Source organism: Camelus dromedarius, chromosome 11, assembly GCF_036321535.1.
Source record: "Camelus dromedarius isolate mCamDro1 chromosome 11, mCamDro1.pat, whole genome shotgun sequence".
NCBI classification, from domain to species: Eukaryota; Metazoa; Chordata; class Mammalia; order Artiodactyla; family Camelidae; genus Camelus; species Camelus dromedarius.
In genome coordinates, this window is record NC_087446.1 from 10072957 (window position 1) to 10095198 (window position 22242).

Sequence of the window (22242 nt, forward strand, 5' to 3'; positions counted from 1 at the left end):
CATCAACTATATTTCAATTTAAAAAATTCCTCCTCCATCTGGGATCTCTGAGGCCTCTGGAGAGATGGGGGAAACCTGGCCCCAACTTGTAATCCTCAACTCTCAGAACACTGGAGCCAGAGGGGACCTTGAAAATGGAGTCCAACCCCCTTGTTTGATGGCTGTGGAACTGGAGGCCCAGGAACGGGCGGGGGTTAGTGTCAGAGTGAGTCTGGAAACCTGATCCCTGGCTCCAAATCCATGCTCTTTCTTTTCATTGTTCCATCTTGGGGGTCTGTGGAGAGACGAAGGGGCTTGGAGAAATATCCTGTCTGGCAGAAGCTGGGTGTGTGCTTGCCCAGACTCCAATCTGGGAGACCCACGTCCTGGCTACACCCAGCCACCCTCTTTCTGTGGACCCTGCCAGAGGCACTGCCTGAGGAACCAGGTGGGACCTGGTGAGCCCTGGAGCCCATCAGCTCTGTGCCTGAGCTGCTCTGCCCTCTCTTCTTGTGTGTGTGTATGTGTGTGCGCATGCACACCCTCCCCTTCCCCAAGATAAGAGGAGATCCTCTCTTCCTCCCTTCCCCCTACTCCCCTCCCCTCACTGCATGAGCTGCCTAGAGGAGGTCGAAGAGGGAGGGAGGATAAAGCCTGTGGGAACCTGTTTTCTCCCAGGAATTTACTGCTTCCCCGGGAGCCTCAGGATTAGGGTGGTGGCTTCTTGTCCTTTCTTTCTGGAGACACTGGATATGGCCTGAAATTCAGGCAGAGGGGCCCTCCCTCCCCAGCGTCTTCCTAGTTCCCGGGACCCCTGCATATGCTTTACCTTCTAAGTTCACTAAGCTTTTCCACGTGGGCATCTTGTCTCTAATGGGACCCACAGCTTCTTGGGGCTTTGAGGCCCCTCTGTGGGTTTGAGACCCCGTGTCTGCCATCAAGGGGCCTTACTGTAGGGAGGGATTTGGGTCTCTCCCAGGGGGAGTCAGTGCAGGTCCTGCATAAGTTCTGGGGCTCTGGTTGGAAAGTGCCTGGGTTCAAGTCCAGCCTCCTGCTGGCTGGCTGGGTGGCCTTGAGGATAGTGGATTTAACCTCTCTGGGCTCACAACAGGCATCTGTGGATTGAGGCTAGTTGTTATCACTTTGAAGAGTCATGAAGGAATCTGTGCTGGTGTCTGGCAGGCAGGTGCTAACTGTGGTTATAAGACATATTGCTCTCATATGACTCCTCTTTGCACTGTTGCAGAAAAACGTGTTACAGCTCAGTTGTGACAGCAACCTGGATCCGGGAGAGAGACCAAGCAGCACTCTGAGAGTTGGAGAACTCAGGTTTATTATGCCAGCAGGCCTAGAGGAGTTAACACTCCAAGCTCTGGACCCCATCTGTAGTTTTACACAGGCTTTTATAGGCTGCCAGTTTTATACTTTGCAACATCATATGCAAATAAGGTATAACAAAAATTGACTAATTAGGAACAAGCTGTGTAGAAATGGACCAATCAGGAGGGAGAGAAATAACCAATCAAGAATGAGCTACATGCAAATAAAGTACTACAAATGGACCAATCAGGAGTTAGCTTAGGGAACCAATAGAATTTTAGGGGTAAGTTCCACTTTCCTAGAAGTAAGCCGTTTCAGAGGAAAAAAGCGAAATAGAGCTGCTGGGCCAAGGAACTGGATGGTGCTGGCAGGAGAGTAGTGGCCCTGCCTGGGAGTCCTGCCAGTCTTTTTTATGGGGCTTCCCACCTCAGCACAAGGACCCTGGAGAGGGGAGAAACCCAAACTATGCTGAGCGCTTCACCCATTATCCCCATTGCCTTACAGGGACCCGATGAGATAAACAGGCTCGTTGCCTCATTTCACAGACATAGAGGCTCAGAGAGCCAACTGACTTGCCTAAGGGCTGCATCCAGAAGGGAGGGAATCTAACTCACGGCTCACTGCCTACAGGGCTCTTGACTGTCCCTCTCATTTCCCACTGAACGGCCTTCCCACCAGATGGATCCCCAATCCCTGTGTCTTAGCGCTGCTCGCTCTACCAGAACACCTCAGGTTGGGGGGCCTAAACAGCAGACATTTATTCCTCTTGGTTCTGGAGGCTTGGACGTTCGGGTTCAGGCTGCCAGCGTGGTCAGATTCTCTGTGAAAGTCCTCTTCCTGGTTTACAGACAGCTGTCTTCTCTCTGTATCTTCCCAAGGGAGAGAGAGAGAGAAAGCTAGCTCTCTTCCTCTTCATTGAAGGGCACGAATCCATCCTGGGGGTGTCCTTCCCAAAGGCCCGACCTCCAAATACCAGCCCATTAGGACTCAACAGAGGAATTTAGGGGCACAAAAACATTCAGTCCATTTTACTCTTTTCTCAAGTTCCAACTCAAGATCTTTTCCGATTGAATAGTTCTGATTGCAGGCTAGCTCCTCCTTCTTGAGAAACTGTATAATATTGATTGGGCTTCTTCGATTTCAAGCCACAGAAACTAACTTTGAATAATTGAGCAGGAAAAACTGGGGGTGGCGGTGTTTACTGGCACACAACGGGCAGAGCTGCTGGAATGCGGGAGGGGCAGGATGCATGGATCGCCTCAGGATGCCAGTTTTCCCAGTCATTTCTGTGCCTTTGGCTGCTGGTCCTGAAAGAGATGGCTTTAAGGTTAGGAGTGTCTGAGTACCATCTCAGGGGTCCCACAGACGTGGATCCCCCACTTTCTCTTGGGTGCCTGACTCTGGGGACCACCTCTCCAGGCTCTCTCTCTGAGGGCCTCTCGTCAAAGTTCAGATTCTGGGAAATAGAGTCAGGTTGCCCAGCTTGAGTCACAGGCCTGCCCCTGGGTAGGAGGGGCAGGACCTTGGGATTGGCAGGCCTGCTGCTGTAACCAAATGTAATGGGGGAGGGGTGCATCCCCAAAGGAAGGGATTGCTGTGATCAGAGCAAGTAGGCAAATCAGATTTCCAGCCTGGGATTCTACCCGCTGGCCCTAGACCTGGCCTCCTTGGAAATCAATTTCCCTTTCCCTCTCCTTTCCAACCTCTTTCCCTTCTTCCCTGAAATATTTATTGAGTGGTTGCTCTGTTTCAGGCACACCACTGGGCCCTGGGAATAAGAAGATGAGTCAAACTCAGGGCCAGCCCCAGGGAACTCATCTAATCCAGAGCAGCATACACTGCTGTTCAGCCATGTCGAGGCCAAGGCAGGCATTGCCAGTCGACCGCAGCACATTTTCCCACTCAGCTTCAAGATTCTGCTCTGCACAGAGCTCCCGGCTGCCAGTTCTCCTCAATTGGAGTTGATCCAAAATATGGAAGCTCTTTGCTGCACCCAGCCAAAAAGATTCCTCTTTCCCATAAGACTTCTGACATTTTAAAAACAGCAGAATTCCCCTAGGTTCACCACCAGGATCACTTCTCCTTGGGGACAGTGGCATTGGTGCCTTCAACTCCTGATCCTGGTCAGCTGTTGAGTCAGCTTCATGGCTGGGAGCTTGAGCACAGTTCCTATGAACAGAAGGACTGCATTTTAGTCCCATCCCTACCACTGCACCTTTCTGAGCATCCTTGGGTTTTGGATGAATCTTCTACGGCTCCTATAACAAGTTACCACATACTTAGTGGCTTAAAATAAGACAAATGTATTATCTTACAATTAATTCCAAAGGACAAGAGTCCAAAGTGACTCTTATGGAGCTAAAATAAAGATGTCAACAGGGTTGTGGTTTTTCCCGAGGCTCCAGATGAGAATCCATTTCCTTGCCTTTTCTGGCTTCCAAAGGCTGAACACACTCCTTGGCTGATAGCTTGGCCCTCTGTCTTCGAATCACATTGCTCCAACCTCTGCTTCCTTTCTGACTATTTGACTGGTATGATCTGAGTGTTTGTATCCCCACCCCCCAAAATTATATGTGGAAATCCTAATTCCCGAAGATAATGGCATTAGGAGATGGGGCATTATGGAAGGTGCTTAAGTCCCAAGGGTGGGGCCCTCATGAGTGAGGTTAGTGCACTTATAAAAGAGGATCCAGAGAGACCCCACTGCCCCCTCCGCTATGTGAAGATACAGTAAGAAGGTGCTGGTTATGAACAAGAAAGACAACCTTTACCAGAAAGTGACCGTGCTGGCACCTTAATCTTGGACTTCTGAACCCCTAGAAATGTGAGAAATAAATTTCTGTTGTTTATAAGCCACCCACTCAGTGGTATTTTGTCATAGCTGCCTGAATGGACAAGGACACTAACCTCTGCCTTCCTGTTAATAGTGCCTTTGTGATTCTACCAGGCCTACCTGGATAATCCAGAATAATCTTTTCATCTCAAGATCCTTTTCAAAATCATACCTGCAAAGGCCTTTTTGCCCTTTTTGCCCTAACAGTCATAGGCTCCAGAGATTGGAACATGGGCATCTTTGGGGGCCATTATTCTGTCTGCCGCAGGTTCCTTGCCCATAAAATGGGGGTATTGCTAACCTACTTCATAGACTTATGGGGAGGATTATGTGAGACGATGCTTGTGAAGCTCTGAACAGAGTGATCTATTGCTGCTGTAACAAATGATCATGAACTTGGCTTAAACCAGACATTTATGATCTTACAGTTCTAGAGGAAGTCTGAAGTCTGGTATAAGTCTCACTCAGTTAACATCAAGGGGTCGACAGGACTACATTCCTTCTGGAGGCTCTAAGGAAAATCCATTTCTTTCCCCTTTTCTATCTTCTAGAGGCTGCCCACATTCCTTGGCCCCTGGCCCCTTCCTCCATCTTCCAAGCCAGCAGTGTTGTCTCCCTGATTATTCTTCTGGTAACATCTCCCTCTGTCTTCTCTTCTGCTTCTCTCTTCCCCATTTAAGGACCCTTCTGATTACATTTTGGGCCCACCTGGATTATCCAGGATATTCTCCCTATTTTAAGGTCAACTGATTAGCAACCTTAATTCCATCTGCAATTTTGCCATGTAACTATTCACAGGTTACAGGGATTACGAGGTGGCCATCTATGGGGGATCATTTTTCTGCCTACCACATCCTGGAAGGGGAAAGGTTTAACAGAGCTTGTCTTATTTTAATCTTCCTAACAACGATGGTGTGTGTGTGTGTGTGTGTGTGTGTGTGTGTGTGTGTGTGTGTGTGTGTGTGTGTGTTGTTAACCCATTTTACAGATGGGGAGATTGAGGTCAAGATTGCACCAATGTTAAGTGGTGGAGCTGAAATTTGAATCCAGACCTGTGTGACCCCACCTCATTACACACAACCCTTTGAAACCCCCAAGATGCTATAGAAGAGTGAGTAGTGATTTCATTTATTTAACACATTTGTGGAGACTTCACTACAGGCAAAGCAAAATTCTCAGCGCTCTGGGAGGATATACATAGTCAATGAAGATGTGGGCTCTACCTCTAGAGGAATTTATAATATGTTGAGCGGGGGAGACCTCATAGACACACTCAAAAGCAGAGAGGAGTGTAGGGGAGAGGTGCGGTTGCTAATTAGGACCCAGGTGTGAGAAGACTGGTTTAGGCTCAAAGTCTAGCTCTGCCGCTTCCCAGGTGTATGTCCTGGAACAATGTGAGCCTCTATTTTCTCATCTGTAAAATGGGAATAACAATTTTAGCTGTTTCATAGATGGAATTGTCATGAGGACTAAGTTAATGTTTGTAAAGCATTAAGCAGGTGTCTGGAACATAGTAAGAACTCAATAAAGCAACTGTTGTTATTATTATTAGGACCTGGATTCTGATCAGGATTTACTAGTAAGACAGCAAGATGAATGGTGCTGGATGCCTGCAAATGGGATATTCTTTTGAGCAGGAGGTAAAAAGAGCCCTGAACAGAGAATCAAAAGACCACGTTTGGAGTTCTTGGTTGTTCCCCAATGATCAGGGAATCATGAGAAAGTCGTTTCTTTAGCAGTGCCTTGATTTCTCTGTTTTTAAGCAGGATAATACAGCCTGGGGCTTCTGGGTTGTGTGAGGCTCAGATGGGAATAGGTACATGAGAGCATTTTGCAGGTTGTAAGGAGTCTTCCAGATGTAAGACCCCGTCCTCATCATTTTCCCAGGAGCCATCAGCAACGTAGGACCAGTGATTCTCGGGGAAACCAGATAATGCACAAGCCGGCGCTCCATAGACAGTAACTGTCCTGTTAACCCAGCAACACCCCAGCTGTGCACGATAGTGTTATCTGGGGCTGCAGGTGGGGCTCAGGGTCTGCATCAGAACCGGGACTTTTGACCCCTGGCCTAGCAAGTCGGCTGCCTGTCCAGCTGCCCCCTCCACTCCAGGGGTAGACTGAGCCGGCCACCCTCCGTCTCCCCCCTGGCCTGATGCAGGTCATCCTGAAACCTTACTTACAGGAGGGCTTTAGAGATTGGCTGATGCTGTGTTTTCTTTTTTTTCAATGTACCTGTCGGTAGCAAACCGTTCCTCCAAAAGACAGCATACTTGGAAACCCAACAGATAGTACATATGAATGTGGAAACTCCTCACTGTGGCCTCTGAGGCCCAGCTGACCTCCCCAGCCTCCTGTCTCCTTGTGCCCCATCCCCTACCCACCACCGGACACCCCACAGCCTTGAGACATAGAGCTTGTTTGCCTCAAGCCCACCCGTGTTCACTCCCCTTCCAGGCCTTTCCTTCTCTCTCCCCTGAGGCAGTGTGCCTAGTACTTAAAAGCAGGGACTCTGAAGTCCCAGTACTGGCCCCTGCACTTATCTGCTGTGTGTCCTTGGATAAGTTTCTTACCCTCTCTGAGCTTCAACCGGCTCATCTGTGATACGGGGATGTGATGATAGTCCAATGGTAGGGTTGTGTGAGGAGTAAATATACGTCTACGCGGCTGGCCCATAGCTGCACCTGACCCCTGGGACACATTCCCTGAGCTCCCTAGTTACTTCCCACGTGCCAGGGCTGCAGCACAGGTGTGGACCCTCGCAGAGTCCTTCTCTGATACCCCATGTCTCCCCAGCCCTGCTGTCACCCGTCAATAAATTCATTTGGAGAGCCTCCTCAGTGCCAGGACTGGGCATCATAGGGAGACTCACAGGACTCAGGCAGCGCCCTCCTCTGGGCAGCCCTGACGCCAGGAGCACAGCCTGCAGGGTGGGAAGCCCCAAGAATTTGTTCTCTAACATTCTAGAGCCCCCTTGGGCCTCAAGGGGTCTGGCCTCAGCCCGCAAGCCCCCAGCGGACCCTGCGCAGCCCTGAGTGGCCTGTGACAGTATACCTGGTCTGCACTGGCAGCCCAGGGACCTAGGGAGCCTGGGAGGGGTGTCTGGGTTCAGAGTTGGTTTTGCCTCTCCGGGTCTGTCCTTGGGCTGAGGGAGAATGGCCCCGGGCCTCTTGATTCAGGAATGTGGAGCATTTCTTACCACCACTAAGGAGGAAGGGGCCAGGCCTCCAAGCTCTAGAAGGATCCAATTGTTTGCTAAAACCACAGGCTAGGAGAGGTCTAAGGGTAAACGGAGGCCTGGGGGGCAGAGATCCTGGCTCTGATTACTCTGTGGGGGAGGAAAGGCCGGTCCCTAAAAAGGAAAGTTATCCACGGGGTGGAGGGGTGGACGGATGAAAGGGAGTCGGGAAGAGAACGCTCCTTCCCGCAACCACAGTGCTGGCTCCGCCCCCTCCCCACCCGTCCCCAGCCCTCTCACCTCCCAGCCCAGGCCCCTTCTCATCCCAGATCCCTATTCCATCATTTGCTCTATTCCCAGAATTTTGTCAAATGACTCATTTTAGGGCCCCTCTTGGCAGGATCTAGTCTCAGAGAATTTGTTCAGTAATTATCATGTGCCGGCATGGCACTTACTGGGCAACGCCGGGAGGGAGACAGTATGTCCCATGAGGGCTGTTCCTTATCTTCTGCTGTGTCCCCAGGGCCCAGCCCGGCTACAGGGCTGGTCAGATTGATTTGATCCAGCTTTTCCAGCACCTCTAGGCCCTCTGTCCCCCCGAGAAACCTCACCTTGTGTCCCAGAGCTCCAGGTCTCACCCGTCCCCTCCCCCATCCCCCCACCCCCCACTCCCCCTGTTTGCTCAACTGCCTGTGGGGTCTGCACTCCACCTCCAACCCACCCACAGCCAGCCTCCACGGAGACCTGGGCCTGACACTGACCTCAGCTGAGGGGCACCTGACCTAAACCATTCCTGGGCTGGCTCTCCTCTGCCTACCATGACCTCATTCTGAGTGATCATGCAAATACAGACCTCAGAGGCCAATTTCTCTTGGAGGGGCATCGTTCAGAGTTCAGTCAGAGAAACAGAACCAGTAGGCTACATCCTGTGGACAAAAAAAGTCACCTGTCATTTCAGTAAAGAGCAACGTTTGCCCACCATCAAGCCATCAGCCACAGCAGCCGCCCCCAAAGATGCACCCCGAGGGGAATTCAAGATGGAAAAAAATAGGACACTGGCCCTAGATAGTTAAGATGCGCAACAGAGGAATAATTTCAATGAACCCCAACTCTTGCATCTGCCCATACACAGATAAGCACTAAAATCATGAACTTGAGATGTCTGGGTTTTTTGTAATTAGCAGTAATCTTTTTTTTTTTTAATTTTATTTTATTGAGTTATAGTCAGTTTACAATGTTGTGTCAAACTCCAGTGTAGAGCACAATTTTTCAGTTATACATGAACATATGTATATTCATTGTCACATTCTTTTTCACCGTGAGCTACCACAAGATCTTGTATACATTTCCCTGTGCTATACAGTATAATCTTGTTTCTCTGTTCTATATATACCTGTCAATGTCTACAAATTTCAAACTCCCAGTCTGTCCCTTCCCACCCTCCTCCCCCCTGGCAACCACTCTATGTCTGTGAGTCTGTTTCTTAGCAATAATCTTCTCATGTTCGATTACATTTTTTTTTTTTTTCAGCAAATACTCCCATATACCCTCGTTCTTCCCTCACCTCTTTGGAACAGTTTCTCAGAGCTACCTGAGAGGCTGTCTCCCGGGCGATGCAGTCTCAGTGAGGTGCCTGAATAAAACATAATTCTCAACTTTTAGATGGTGCATTTTTCCTTCAGTCGGCAATATTGAATGATGGATGGATTGGCTGTAAGGAGTTGGCTTATGCAGCTGTCGGGGCTGGCTAGACAAGCCTGCAATCTGCAAGGTGGGCCATCAGGAAGGGCCGGCAGAGCTCCTGGACCCAAAGAGGAATTTCTTTTGCCAGATCTTTAACTTGGTCACACCTGCAAGCTTCCTTCTGCCTTATAAGGCAGCGTGTTCACAGGCCTCTGGGATTAGGATGTGGCCATCTCTGGGAGGCCAACCGTCCACCTATTAAAGCCCCCAGGGACTACCACCATTCCTGTTCGTTTATTCATTGCATCATTTTTCCACGCGTGGTCCACCTAAGGGCTTGGCCTGTGCTAAAAGTCAGGGACACAGAGGGAGGCAGCCTGCAGCCCTGCCCTCGAGGGAAGCCACGGTGGAGGCTGAGGCAGCCAGAGAAACAAATGATTGTGATACCAAGTCCAAACTTGTACTGCTTGCCACTTGACAGGCCAATAAGTCGAGGGGTGAATTGTTGGGGCCAGGAATAGTGACTTTATTCGGAAAGCCAGCAGACCTAGAAGATGACGGACTAGTGTCCCAAAGAACCATCTTGCCTAAGTTAGAATTCATGCTTATTTTATACTAAAAAGGAAGGGAGTAAAGTCAAACATTTCCTGGTTCCAGTCAGATTCCAGAGGGGATGTGTTCATTTATTCCTGCCTGCAGCCATTCACAGGTGGGCCTGGTCAGGATGTTTCCTGTGAGCTAAGCAAAGGTATTTTAGCTTAATGCTCATTACCTGAGAGGCAGGGTTTCCAGAGATGGGCCATTATGTATAATTTAAGGTTGTAGGCAACCTCCCTTTAGTGAGGATCTTGTAGCAAAAGCAAGAGGATACAAAGATTAAAGTAAAAGAAACAGATCCAATATGGAGTTAGATTTGTTCTTCCCTTTTACAATACATCATGGAGGTCAGGGTTCAAAGGACTTTGGTGACATGGTGGAGGGTAAGATCCGGGAAGAGAGGAAGGGAAGACTGGATGTATGGAAGGAGAAGGGAGTCTGTGGGGACAGGAGCTCTGCCGGGGTATAGGGAAACCATGGCTGGAAATGAGTGATATCCAGGAAGGGAGGGAACCGATTATATTAAACGTAGATCTACTGGGGAGTGGAATGCAAAATTCCCAAGGGTTCTTAAGAAAACAATGAAGACCTGAAGTGATTGTTGAGGGGAACCTCTGGTTGGTCCTTGGCCCGCAGGCCCCTCCTTCCACCCCTCCCACTCCCACCCGCTCCTTTTACATCAAGCGTTGGCGAGTGGGTAGCACCAGAGGCTGGGGTGCGTTTGCTCAGCTGTTCATCCCACAGACAGTGGCAGGAGAGAGGCCCAGCCAGGTCCTCCCTGCCAAAGGGCACACCTGAAGGTGGGGCGCTGCCCAGGGCCGCTGGGCTGGGCCTCATCCTATGCGTGGGGCCTGTAAAGGCCTCTCCTTTCCCCTGCCTTCTCTGAGGGCCCCCGGTCTCGCTTCCTCCAACTGCTAAGTATCAGAGATGCAAGAGAAAACCAGGGTGGCCTGTAAAAGCAGGATTCAGTCTCCAACCACTTAAAGCTGAGTGAATGGGGTCCTTTCCTCTTCTGTCACGTTAGGGTAATTCCCCACCCTCATTTCTGGCCCAAAGCCCAAGGGAGAAATCCTGCCCACGGTTACAAAACTCCAGTTACTTCAGCTGCTGCAGTTAACCACATCCGCAGCCCATTCGAGAAAAATCTCCGGAAAGCAGCGACAGTCTCTGCTTGTTCAACACAGGATCCCCAGTGTGTCTCTCAGGGTCTGACACGTGATGGGGGCACAACAAATATCCTTCCTTCCTTCCTTCCAGCATCGCACGGTAATCAGTCTACAGCGTGGCGGGTAGGTGCTAGGCTGAGGCTTAGGCCTTATACCTTTCTTCACTTGACAGCTGAGAAAAGGGAGACTCAGAGAGTTTAAGTGACTTGCCCAAGGTCACACAGCAGGTGACAGAATAGATATTTGGACCTAGTTCTTCCAGTTGACTTTTTCCACTTGACTCAAAGGAGAAGGGGTGACCTGTTGGGGAGGTGGTCAGAACAGCAGGAGACGAACTGGGACAAATGGGCCAGGGCAGGGTCACAATGAGCATCAAAGGTCAAGGGAAGGATTGGTGAGGGTATGGCCTTCATCTGGTGGGCCACAGGAAACAGATGTTTGTTCCTGGTAAAACTAAAGTAGTCTCAGGTAGAGGGCTTATCACAAGGACTCAGTTTTCTCACCTGAAAAATGGCATCAATATTTTGATAAATGTTAATAATCCCAGTGGAAAGCATTTGAGCCTTGGTGTGAAACCTATGGGTTAAAATCCCAGCCCTGCCCCTTCATGGTTGGGGGATGTTGGCAAATGATGAAATTATTTACCTTTTCTGAGCCTCGGTGTCCAGCTGGGGGAAATGGGGCTGATCACACTCATCTTGCAGGACCCTTGTGAGACTCAAAAGGGACAAGTTCTGTAAAGCACAGTACAAGCACCTGACTGTGGTAGCTGCTATTATTATTATTATTGTTATTATTATTGCCATTAGCCAGCCTTCTGGGGGCTAGCACTGAATCCGCTAGCCGGGGAGCTCCCAAGTATCTGCAAAGAACTTGGAGCCCTCTGCTTCTGGCTTCCTGAGTGTCTGGGCCTGTGCACAGAAGCTCAGCCTTAGAGCAGTCGCTGTTGACCCCTGTGATTCTCCTGCTGAGCAGCTTGAGCAAAACACTGGCTGGGAGACAGGAGACCTAGGGCCCAGCCCCGGCTCTGGCTCTGCCCTGACTTGCTGTGTGATCTTGCATGAGTCATTTCCCTCTCTGAGCCTCAAACAAGGGAGGTGATCTAAACCTTTCACAAAGAACCTTTCACTTCTTACCTTGGTAGCAGAGGCCTGGAAATGGAAACCCTGCACTAGGCACAAGCCCTGGTGCATGCAGGGTCCCATTCAGAAGCAGGCCAGGGAATGGATGCCCACCAGGTCCAGGTGCCCATTCGTGAAGCCCCCAGAGACTTAATGATAAGGAGGTCCCATGTCATACGGTGGGGGATGGGGGGCTAGATTCAGCAAGTGAAAACAGCTTTTGTGTGCTAACATGAAATGCTCTCAAAGACATATTAAGGGACAAAGCAAAGTGAAGGATGATGTGGTTAACATGCGTCCCTGTATTAAAAAGGGGAGAGAAGAAGAGAGGAAGGACGTCTGTGGAAGCAACTAGAAGAAATACGGGATGCTTCTAGGGAGGGAGCCTGGGTGGCAGGACAGGAGAGAGGCAGACTTTTCACCGTGCCCCCTTCGTACCTTTTGAATGTTGTACCATGTGAATATTTTAGCCAGGCAAACAAATTAAATAAATAACAGAATCAGACAGTTTTGTCCTGACCCAGCTCCCCGCACCCTTAACCTCCTGCATTCTAGAAATACTCCAGGGCTTGTGTTGTCCTTATCAAAATTCCTTTAGGCCTTTGACTCCTGCTTCAGCCTGTCGGCAGCAGCCCCCCTGCCTGTGGGAGCTTGGTGAGTCACACCCACCCCCGGCCAGCTGCTTGCCATCTGCAGGCCTTCCTGGGGAAGAGCCCCTTCCAGCTGTGGTCCCCATCTCTGCAAAGACACTGGGACCCCTTTCATCTGGCTTTCTCCTGTCTCTCCCCTCAGACTGTGATTCAAGTGAATTCACCCTTCACCCTTTGTTGGGTGTGCCAGGTGTTGTGCTAAGAACAATGAAAATCTCCTGACAAACCCAAAAGGGAGGGATTTCTAGAGGGGAGGAGTGTGCGGGTAGGGTAGGGGTAATTCTATAGGTATGTCTGGAGGGAGGGGACATCAGGGAAGGCTCCCTGGAGGAGGAGGTACCTTGAAAGAAAAGCACTTTTCTGAGCAAAGCCTGGGTCTTTGGGAATTAATCAGCAGCTCTTTAGTGAGCCCAGTGATGTAGAGAGCTCAGCACTGAGTGCAGGGCTGAAGGCAGAACAAAGAGGAACAAACACAGGGGCCTTCCCTCAAAGAACTTACAGAGGGGAGAAAATTACACATCACAGAAGGCCACGGGAACAGCTCCAGCAGGCTGTGCTCATTACCGTATTCAGAGGGACAGGCAAGGCTCCAGGGGCCCAGGGGATGGTTAGGAAGCTAGTGTGAGATGGGCCTTTACACATCCTTCTATCTCATTCTCACTTTTCAGGCGAGGTTTCAGGCCCAGAGAGAGACAGGGAATTGTCCAGGTCACACAGAAAGTCTGTGGCAAAGTCAGGACCAGACCCAGGGCCTGACTCCCAGCCCAGGGCTCCCTACACACCCACATTGCCTCCCGTAGGGCTGGGAGTTCCAGCCAGCATCGGGGAAGGTTTCCAGAAGCAGGGATTGCCAGGAACTCGGAGCCCAGGCAGTCCTTTGGCAGGTGGCACAGGTGGGTGGCACTAAGTCCTGTCCCAGGAAGGGACCTGCCTACTTTGTAACCTGGGGTGACTCTGCCCCAGTCCGGCTCTGCTCACATCAGCCTGCAATCTGGAGAGGGGAGGGTCACCTGATAAAGGCTATCTCGCTGAGCCTCCCAGTGGAACCAGGTATAGGAATCATGCCTGTTTACAGGTCAGCAAATGAAGGTTTAGGGAAATGCAGGGACTTGCCCGAGTTCCCTAGGCAGTGACAACCCAGCCGTGGTTGTTCTGGTGCTATTTCCATGAGACTATTCTGCCAGCACTCAGGGGCCCACAACCTTCCCCCCACTGAAACATACCTGATTCTGACACGGAGCCTGAAACCCTACCATGAGCTCTCTTTTTTCCTGGTTAGCACAAATATCCCCTTAAAAGCAGCAGGTATCCCTGAAGGCATTATCAGCCATTTATACTTGAGTGTAAATTAATGCTCAGACCCTGAGATTAGAGCCGAAGGCAGGGCCCTGCCCAAAATGACACACAACAGGTGAGGTGGGAGAGGTCCCTGGTCAGGGCTGCGCCTGGGGAATGACTGGGTGGAGTTTCCCACAAGCACCTGGGCCTTCGGCCCTGTGTCTGTCCAGGTGGCACTGTGCAGGGAGGTGCCCAAGTGTGGAGGCGCAGGGAGATGTGGAAGGAACACTGACTTTTCTCAGGTTCCAACCTGAGCTCTACCACCTCCTACCTGTGTGGTCTTAGGTGAGCCGCTCACCTCCCTGAGCATCACGAGGTCACCTGTGCAATGAAGATAACTACTGCCGTACTTACATCACAGGTGGGGGCATTGAGAAGATGCTCCATCCCAAGGTTCTCCAAGGTGCCCGAGCATTAGAATCCCCTGGAGGGCTCCTTAAAACCCAAAGGCCCCATCCCAGAGTTTCTGCTTTAGTTAGTCTGGGGAGGGGCGTAACTAACTAACTAACTAACTAACTAACTAACTAACTAACTAAGTGCCCTCACAAGTTCCCAGGTGGTTCTGACGCTGTTTGGGCTGGGACCACTCCTCTATAAAAGACCCCTAGGAAGCTAGGCAATCAGGGAGTGGGGTGGGTGGGTGCAGAGCTGAGCTTAAAAAAGGCACTAAATACAAACTTGCCATTTTGCAGTGATTTCATGCGCCTGTCCTCACAGTTGGACAGAAAGTGTGCCCAGAAGAAAAAGAAGAGGTGGCTACAGAGCAAGCGTCGGGGCTCAGGGCTCTGAGCTCGCTCCAATAACTTCCCCTTTAATCAGCCCTACCCACTCTGTTGTACTAGAGTGAGCAGGTCTTTTGCACCCACTTCATACACAAAGAAACAGGCTGGGAGAGGTTATTGTTGGGGGACATGGTGGGCCGGTGTGTGGGCAGTAAAAGAATTTACCAAAGACAAAGAGAAGTTTAAGAACAAAGCAAAGCTTAGTAGGTTCACTGCCGCAGGCAACAGCGGGCCACACAGAGAAGAGGTCCCCGTGTGAGCCCTGAGGATGAACATTTAAGGTGTTTTATTGGGGCAAGGGGCTGTGAGCACAGGGGTAGGGGGGCTGCATGATGAATTCCTGCACAGGTACCTAATTGCTTATAAGACTTGTCAGGGGCCCCTCTGTGGAATAGGACTTACGACTCTGATAAGGGCAGGATGTGCCCTGAGGCCTGTCCACACAGGGTGCTGTCCACACAGCCATTTCCTGGGGGCGATTAGCTTTGTTAGGGTAAACCCAGGCATCAAGGGAAGGTGTTTTTATCTTGCAGAAACACATTTATTTGGAGGGTCCTAAAGTGGGGAGTGGGGTCAATCAGCCCCAGGCACATGGAGAGCCCTGGAGTGGGGGGTTTTGTGGCTTTAGAGCAGCTTCAGAGAGCGCCAGCTGGCTCCACAGTTATGTCACATGTTCAAGGTCACGCACCACGCTGCGAGGTAGAAATTGGAACCCAGCCCTCTGACTCTGACCCCTGGATGCTTTCTAACACACCACACCGCCTCTCCTAACGGTCACGCAGTGGGTGTAAAGACATGTTAAGAGCTGTACAAATTTGTGGGGATGGTTTTTCTCCACACAGCTGGCCCGGAAGCCCCCACCTCTGCAGAGACGCCTCTGTCCCCTGCCCTGCCCCAATCCCTTGCCCTCCCAAGCCTCAGTCCTTGCCACCCTCGCCCCCCCCACCCCAGCTCCTTGCCCTTATGTGTCCTTCTGTCTTCCGGGAAAGGGACTGTGGCCTTTGATGCTCCTCCTGCCCCCAGGACCTGGTGCACTGCCAGCACCCAGGAGGTGCTCAGGGAACTTGGGGTTCTCCTCTCCTGCTCCCCCAGCCCCAGCCCGGCCCAGGGCTCACCACCCTCCTGGTAAAGGCTGTCCTCAGAGTCCCTTAAAAGTGAGCTCCTCCATCCTGAGCCCCCCAGGAGCCCGCTCAGGCTGCCTGAGCGGAGCGAGTGGGAGGGAAGCTGCATCCTCCAAGGCCAGCTGACAGGGTCAGAGGGGAAACTGCATTTCCTGCTGGGCCCCTGGGGAGCCTTGTCTCTGTGCACAAGCTCCAGGGGAGGGGGGCAGGGAGGAGGAGGGAGGGGGCGGACAAGGGAAGAGAGAGGAAGGGGGCAGGGGGAACTGGGAGAGAAAGAAGGAGAAAGACAGGCAGAGAAGAGGTAGCAGAAGACTCGAGAGCATGAGATGCAGAGAGGAAGAGGCAAGAGAGAAAAGAGTCAGAGACAAAGGAGACAAGAGATGTGAGAAAAAGACAGACCTGGACAAGGAGAAACAGACAGGCAGACAACAGCTAGAGAGAAATAGAACAGGTTGGCTTGGCCCAGAGAAAACACTTGAGTTTCCCACACTCCGTGGATTTTCTTTTGGGTTTTCTGTGTGTCTGTGCTGTGAGGCTTCAGGCCTGAGGTCTGCACTACATCAAATTGACCAATAAAGATTGCTGTCGCTGTCATGGCCACTGATGACCTGGTTGGTACCAGCTCACCCACAGAGCCTGGAGAAAGTTTCCTGGGCACCAGGGGGAGTGGTCAGCTCCCAGCAAGTCACGGGGAAAAGTCCCCTGGGGCTTTGACTTGTAACAGACTCTTGGGAGAGCCCTTGTCCACCTTCCCCTAAGCACATGCAGAAATTCTTTTTTTTTTTTTTCCATTACAATTGATTACAAGATACTGAATACCATTCCCTGTATTACACAGTAGGACCTTGTTGTTTATCTATTCTGTATATAGTAGTTAGTATCTGCTAATTCCAAACTCCTAATTTATCCCTAACCCTCCACCCCTTCTCCTTTTGGTACCCATATGTTTGTTTTCTATATCTGTGGGTCTCTTTTTGTTTTGTAAATAAGTTCATTTGTATCATTTTTTAGATTCTTTAGGGTCTCAATGCCTCTGGGACAGGGACATTTCTCAAGGGGGCGTGGAAGAGTGTAAACCAACCATTCAGGCTTTATAGTGGAAAGAATCTGGGCTTTGAGACCAAGCCAACCTGGGTTCAAATCCAGACTCTAATATCTACTTGCTGGGTGACCTCAGGCAAATGACCACCCCTCTCTGAGCTTTGCGACTCCCCAATGTGACTGAGCTCCCCAAAGAGCTATTGCTCACATCCCTGCACTCACATCCCTGGCAGGAGCTCTTGGGGGTTTCATGCCTCCTTCCACAGGCAAAAACAACTCCATGAGAACTGAGTGAGTCATGAGATTTTACAGAAGATGGGGCGATAAAGGGGAGTTACAGTGCATGGGGGGCAGGAAATTGAACAAAAGTGCTCATTAGTCCTCCTGATTCTCCCCATAAGACCCTCTCTGGCCTTGGCAGATGGGCCTCCTTCCCTGGAGCTGTTTCATCATGTGGTTTGGGTTTGCTTTCTTTCTGAGTAGTCTCACACCTGACTCTTGGTGTCCCTTCCTGGTTCTGCACCTTTTTATTATAGCTGCTGTATAATATTATATAAGTTACAGGTGAACAACATATGATTCAGAATTTTTAAAGTTATACTCCATTTATAGTTATTATAAAATGTTGGCAATATTCCCTGTGCTATATCATATATCCATGTAGCTTATTTTATGCCTGGTAATTCGTACCTCCACTAGCCCTGTATTGACTCTCCCTGCCCACAGGTAACCAATAGTTTGTTCTCTGTATCTGTGAGTCTACTTCTTTTTCATTATATTCACTGTTGGTTGTATTTTTTAGATTCCATGTATAAGAGATATCACACAGGATTTGTCTTTGTCTGACTTATTTCACTAAGCATGACGTAACCTTCTTAATAGCATTTAGTCCAGTGGTTCTCAAAACTGGTCCCACGACTTGCAGTTAAAAACTTGTTAGCAATACTGGGAATTTGTTAGAAATACAGATTCCTGGGGCCATCAGAGACCTCCTGAACCAGAAACAGTGAAGGTGGGGCCTGGCTGTCTGTGTCCAGCAAGGCTTCCAGGGGATTGTGTGGCTGGCTCAAGTTTGAGAACCACTGTTCTGGTAAACTCCCTTTCAAGGCAGCGTGGATCCCACTGTTTGCAACTGAGTCCCCTGACTGAACTGTATCTCTAAAGCCCTGAGGAGTTACGAGGATGGCCTATTTGGAAGTTCCAGACACACAAGTAGTGCCCAGACCTCTTTGCCTCACAATCTCATAATCAGGTACATTCTGTCACCTTTGCCATATTTGGCTGGTTAGAGGCAAATCACAGCCCCACCCACACTCAAGGGGAGGGGACGAGCCAAGGATGTGACCCTCAGGAGGTGGGCTCGTGGGGCTGTCCTGGGGTTCAGCCACCACAGACAGCCTGAGCAGGATCTGGAGTCCGGATCCAACTTAAATGAGCAGAGGACATGCAGGAGGGGAGCACACATGTGGACCTCAAAAGCGGTCCCCATAGGAAAGTCATCTGCGTCTTATGTCTTAAGGTCTTGAGGGTAAGAAATCACATCTTGTTATTTGTGACTTTCCTCAGGGCCCAGCCCAGCGCCTGGTGTGTACTTTGTTGGATTGAATTGTTGAACCAGGTGACATATTCGAGCTCTCATTCATTCATTCACTCACTCATTACATCAGCAAGCATTTCCTGAGCCTCTCCCAGGCGGCAGGCCCTGTGCCGGGCGCTAGGACACCATGTGGAGTAAGGACAGGGCTTTGTCCTCACTGGGATGATAACTCGCAGCTGAACAGTAGGAGCGTCCCTGGCCTCTGAAGCCCTTTCGAGTATCCCGTCCTGCGAAGTTCAGTAGGACAAAGACTCTGACGTGAGGCCGCTCTACAAGTCAGTAGGTGGACTCCCTTCTCAGTGCTCTCCCCGAGGACTGCGTGGCCTGGCACACATTAGGCCCTAGCCTCAGGGCACCGCCTGGGGCGCCTTTGTCTGGCTCAGAGTTTTGGGGGTGCCCTGCAGTGGCCCCCAGCAGAGCTGGTGTGTCCTCCTTGCAGAAGGCACTTGGGGCCCTGGGAGCTGGGGAAGGGCCTGATGTGAGTCCTCTGCCTTCACCACAGGCCTGATAAGAAAGTGACCACGATCCTTTTTGGGTCACTTTCTTGGTCAAAAGAGGAACATAGAGTTGAGTGAAAAGGGAAGATATGAAGAGAACTGCCCCGGGGTGACTTGGCCAGCACAGAGGACCGGACAGCGGGTTAGCATCCCAGGGCCCCGCCTCCTGCCGTGCTGGTTCCTGAGGTCCCGCTCGGCTGTGCGTTCATGTGTCCTTCCTTCCCTTTCAAAATATGTTTCTCGCTGAAGGTCCACATGAAGGTCCACCTCTCCAGGTAGGTCCCATGTGGCCTGGCTCTCACTGACCACCCCCACCCCGACTCCTGGGGCCACAGCTATTATTTGTTTTGTGTTTGGGGAATTCTAACTTGGGTGGAAGCAGACACAGATCCTGAGATGAAGATATGAATACAAATTGGTTACCTGGAGATGTTCCCAGACACCTTAGGTGAGGGGCTGAGAAATGAGACAGGGAAGGTGAGACAATGGATAAAGCACGTGCTATCAAGCCCGTTTCCACTGCAGGCGGCTGGGGACCTCCGGGAGCCAGTGCAGAACCCACATCTCCCAGTCATTCTGCCCAAGGGATAGGGGCACTCAGCTGTTTAACTACCAACACCCTGCAGAAAGCATTTGCTTCTCAGCATTTCCGGTCTTCCCCTGGGCCCAGGGGGAGCCTTCCATCAGAGTGTTACAGGTAGTAAGTCCCACTGGGGTTCACAATCTTGGAGTTCTACCTGTGCCTGCGTCAGTGTTGAAACAAAGGATTTCCCCGTTAAACAGAAAACTTTGAAAGCCTGTGACGTAAACCAAAACCCCCATTTCACAGATGGGCCAGTTGAGTCCTAGAGATGGCAGGGGATTAGCCTCAGGCAAGGGAAGGAAAGAGCCAGGACTAGAACCCAGACACCACGTCTCCGGTCTGGAAGTCCAGCACTCTTTGCTGTTTTTAAACTTTGAATTTTGAAATAATTACAAATTCACGCAGCCTCCCCTCATGCTAGCATCTTGCATAACTAGAGGGTAATAGCAAGATCAGGAAACTGACATTAGAACAATCCACAGAGCTTATTCAGATTTGACCTGTTACACACACATTCATGTGTGTGTGTCTGTGCGTAGTTTTATGCAATTTTATCACGCACATACCTTCATGTAACCAGCACTGCAATCAAGAGACTTGACTGTGCCATCACCGCAGGACACTCCTTTACAGCCACCCCCACCGTCCATTCCTAACCCCGGCAGCCTCTCTGCCCCAGCTCTAGAACGAAGTGCCTTCACAGGTGTTATATAAACGGAATCATGCAGCGTGTATCCTTTTGAAATGGGCTTTTTTTCCACTCAGAATACTTTTCTCAAGGTTTAACCAAGTTGTATATATCCATAGTTCATCTCTTTTTCTTTTTTTTTTTAAATGGAGGTACTGGAGGTTGAACCCAGGACCTCGTGCATGCTAAGCATGTGCTCTACCCTCCATAGTTTCTCTCTTTTTATTGCCGTGTAGTATTCCACTGTATGGATGGACCATAGTTTGTTTAACCATTCATCCATTGAAGGACATTTGGCCATTTTTTGGCAATTATGAATAACGTTGCTGCTACGAATATTCATATATAAGCTTCTGCCTTGTGGGAGGCAGAATAAAGGTCCCCAAAGATGCCCATGTTCTAATCCCTGGAACCTGTTACTTTACATGACAAGAGGGACTTTACAGATGTGATGAAGTTAAGGGCCTGTGTCACTGAAGTTTTATCTGGGCACATGGCTGCGCAGGTACAGACTACATTTCCCAGACTCCCTTGCAGCTGCACATGGCCATGTGGCTGGGTTAAGGCCAATAGATGTGATTGGAAGTGACGCGTGCACCTTCTGAGTGGGCATCTGTTTTAGTTATCCAGTACTGAGTAACAGATTGCCCCCAAACTTAGTAGCATAACACAACAGTAGACACTTACTGTCTCACATAGTTCCAGTGGTCAGGAGTCTGGTGATGGCTTAGCTGAGTGGTCCTGGATCGGTATCTCTTATGAAGCTGCTGTCAAGATGTTGGCTAGGTCTGCAGTTATTTGCAAGCTTGACTGGGGCTGGGGGATCTACTTACAAGATGCATCCTTCACATGGTGGGCAAGTTCATGCTGGCTGTTGGTGGGAGGCCTCAGTTCCTCACCATGCAGACCTCTCCACAGGACCACTTGATTTAGTATCCTCAAGACACAGCAGCTGGCCTCTCCCAGAGCAAGTGATCTGAGAGACAGCCAGGTGGAAGTTGCGATGTCTTTTAAGACCTCGCCTCAGAAGTCACACTCTGTGTTTCCAAAATATCCTATTGGTTACACAGGTCATCCCTACTCAGTGTGGGAGGGGATTACCCACGGGCAGGAATAACAGGAGGCAGGAATCATGATGACAATCTTGGAGTCTGGCAACCACATGCCCTTAAAAGGAAAAGAATGTGACAGGCCCTTCCCTCTGCCTCTCTTCCCTCTGCCTGGAATGGCAAGGGAATTGCCCCATTGCGGCTGGAGGCATGTGAATAAGGGTGAGCCCCAAAAGGTGGCTGAGCAACAAAGTAGAAGGAGCCTGGGTGCCCGCCCTGGACCACCTCCCAGGACCAGAAATGCATCTCTGCTTTATTGAAGCAATGGTGTTTTCCACACTGTTACAGCAGCCTAGTCTGTCCTCTAGCTAATACGGCCCCTGTGCTGACACAGCGAGCTTTGTATCCCCAGCCTCTCAGCTCCTTGACTTCCAGGTGGTTAGGTGAGGGGGAGATAGTGGCTGGATTCCATCAGCTTCTGCTCCTGACCCTCCCATCACTCGGGTCCTGGCGGTCTAGGAAATAAGATGAGCAACCGAATCTGAGCCCCATCCCTTCACTCCCACCTGCCCCATTCCTTTCCCCGCTCAAAGGATGGGCTTAAAGCATCATTCCTTTCCTTTAAAGCTTCTTTAAAGCATAGGATTTTAAACTGGCCTGGAGACAGAGCCCATGGACCAGGGGCATCACTCTGTAAACAGGTCTCTGCTTTCTTATGTAGCCCTGGCTGTCTGTTTAGATGCATTTGGCAGTCTAGAAAGTTCTTTCCCACCACTAATCCATTTTATCCTTTGAACCTGAAAACAACCCTGTGAGTCCCATTTTGCAGGTGAGAAAAATGAGGCTCCAACAGAGCCAGAAGGGACAGAGAGGGGCGGAGGCATGGGGCGGACGGCCTCCTCTTCTCCCCTGGACATTTGTGTTTTCCCTCATCACAGCCTCATCGCTCTGCCCAGTGTCTGCAGGCCCCTTGAGGGCGGGGGTGGGTCTGGCTTGTCACTGTGTCTTCAGTGCTTCCATGG

General features: G+C 50.5%; 1 long non-coding RNA gene across 1 annotated transcript; it reads right to left on the reverse strand.

Annotated features, from left to right (window-relative positions):
* Positions 1-1295: 1295 nt before the first annotated feature.
* LOC116156489 (uncharacterized) lies at positions 1296-21156 on the reverse strand. The gene is made up of 3 exons (XR_004140326.2): positions 20859-21156; positions 8161-8233; positions 1296-2606 (listed from the first exon to the last, which is right to left on the reverse strand). It is a non-coding gene; the product is annotated as an uncharacterized LOC116156489 (long non-coding RNA).
* Between the last annotated feature and the right edge of the window lie 1086 nt (positions 21157-22242).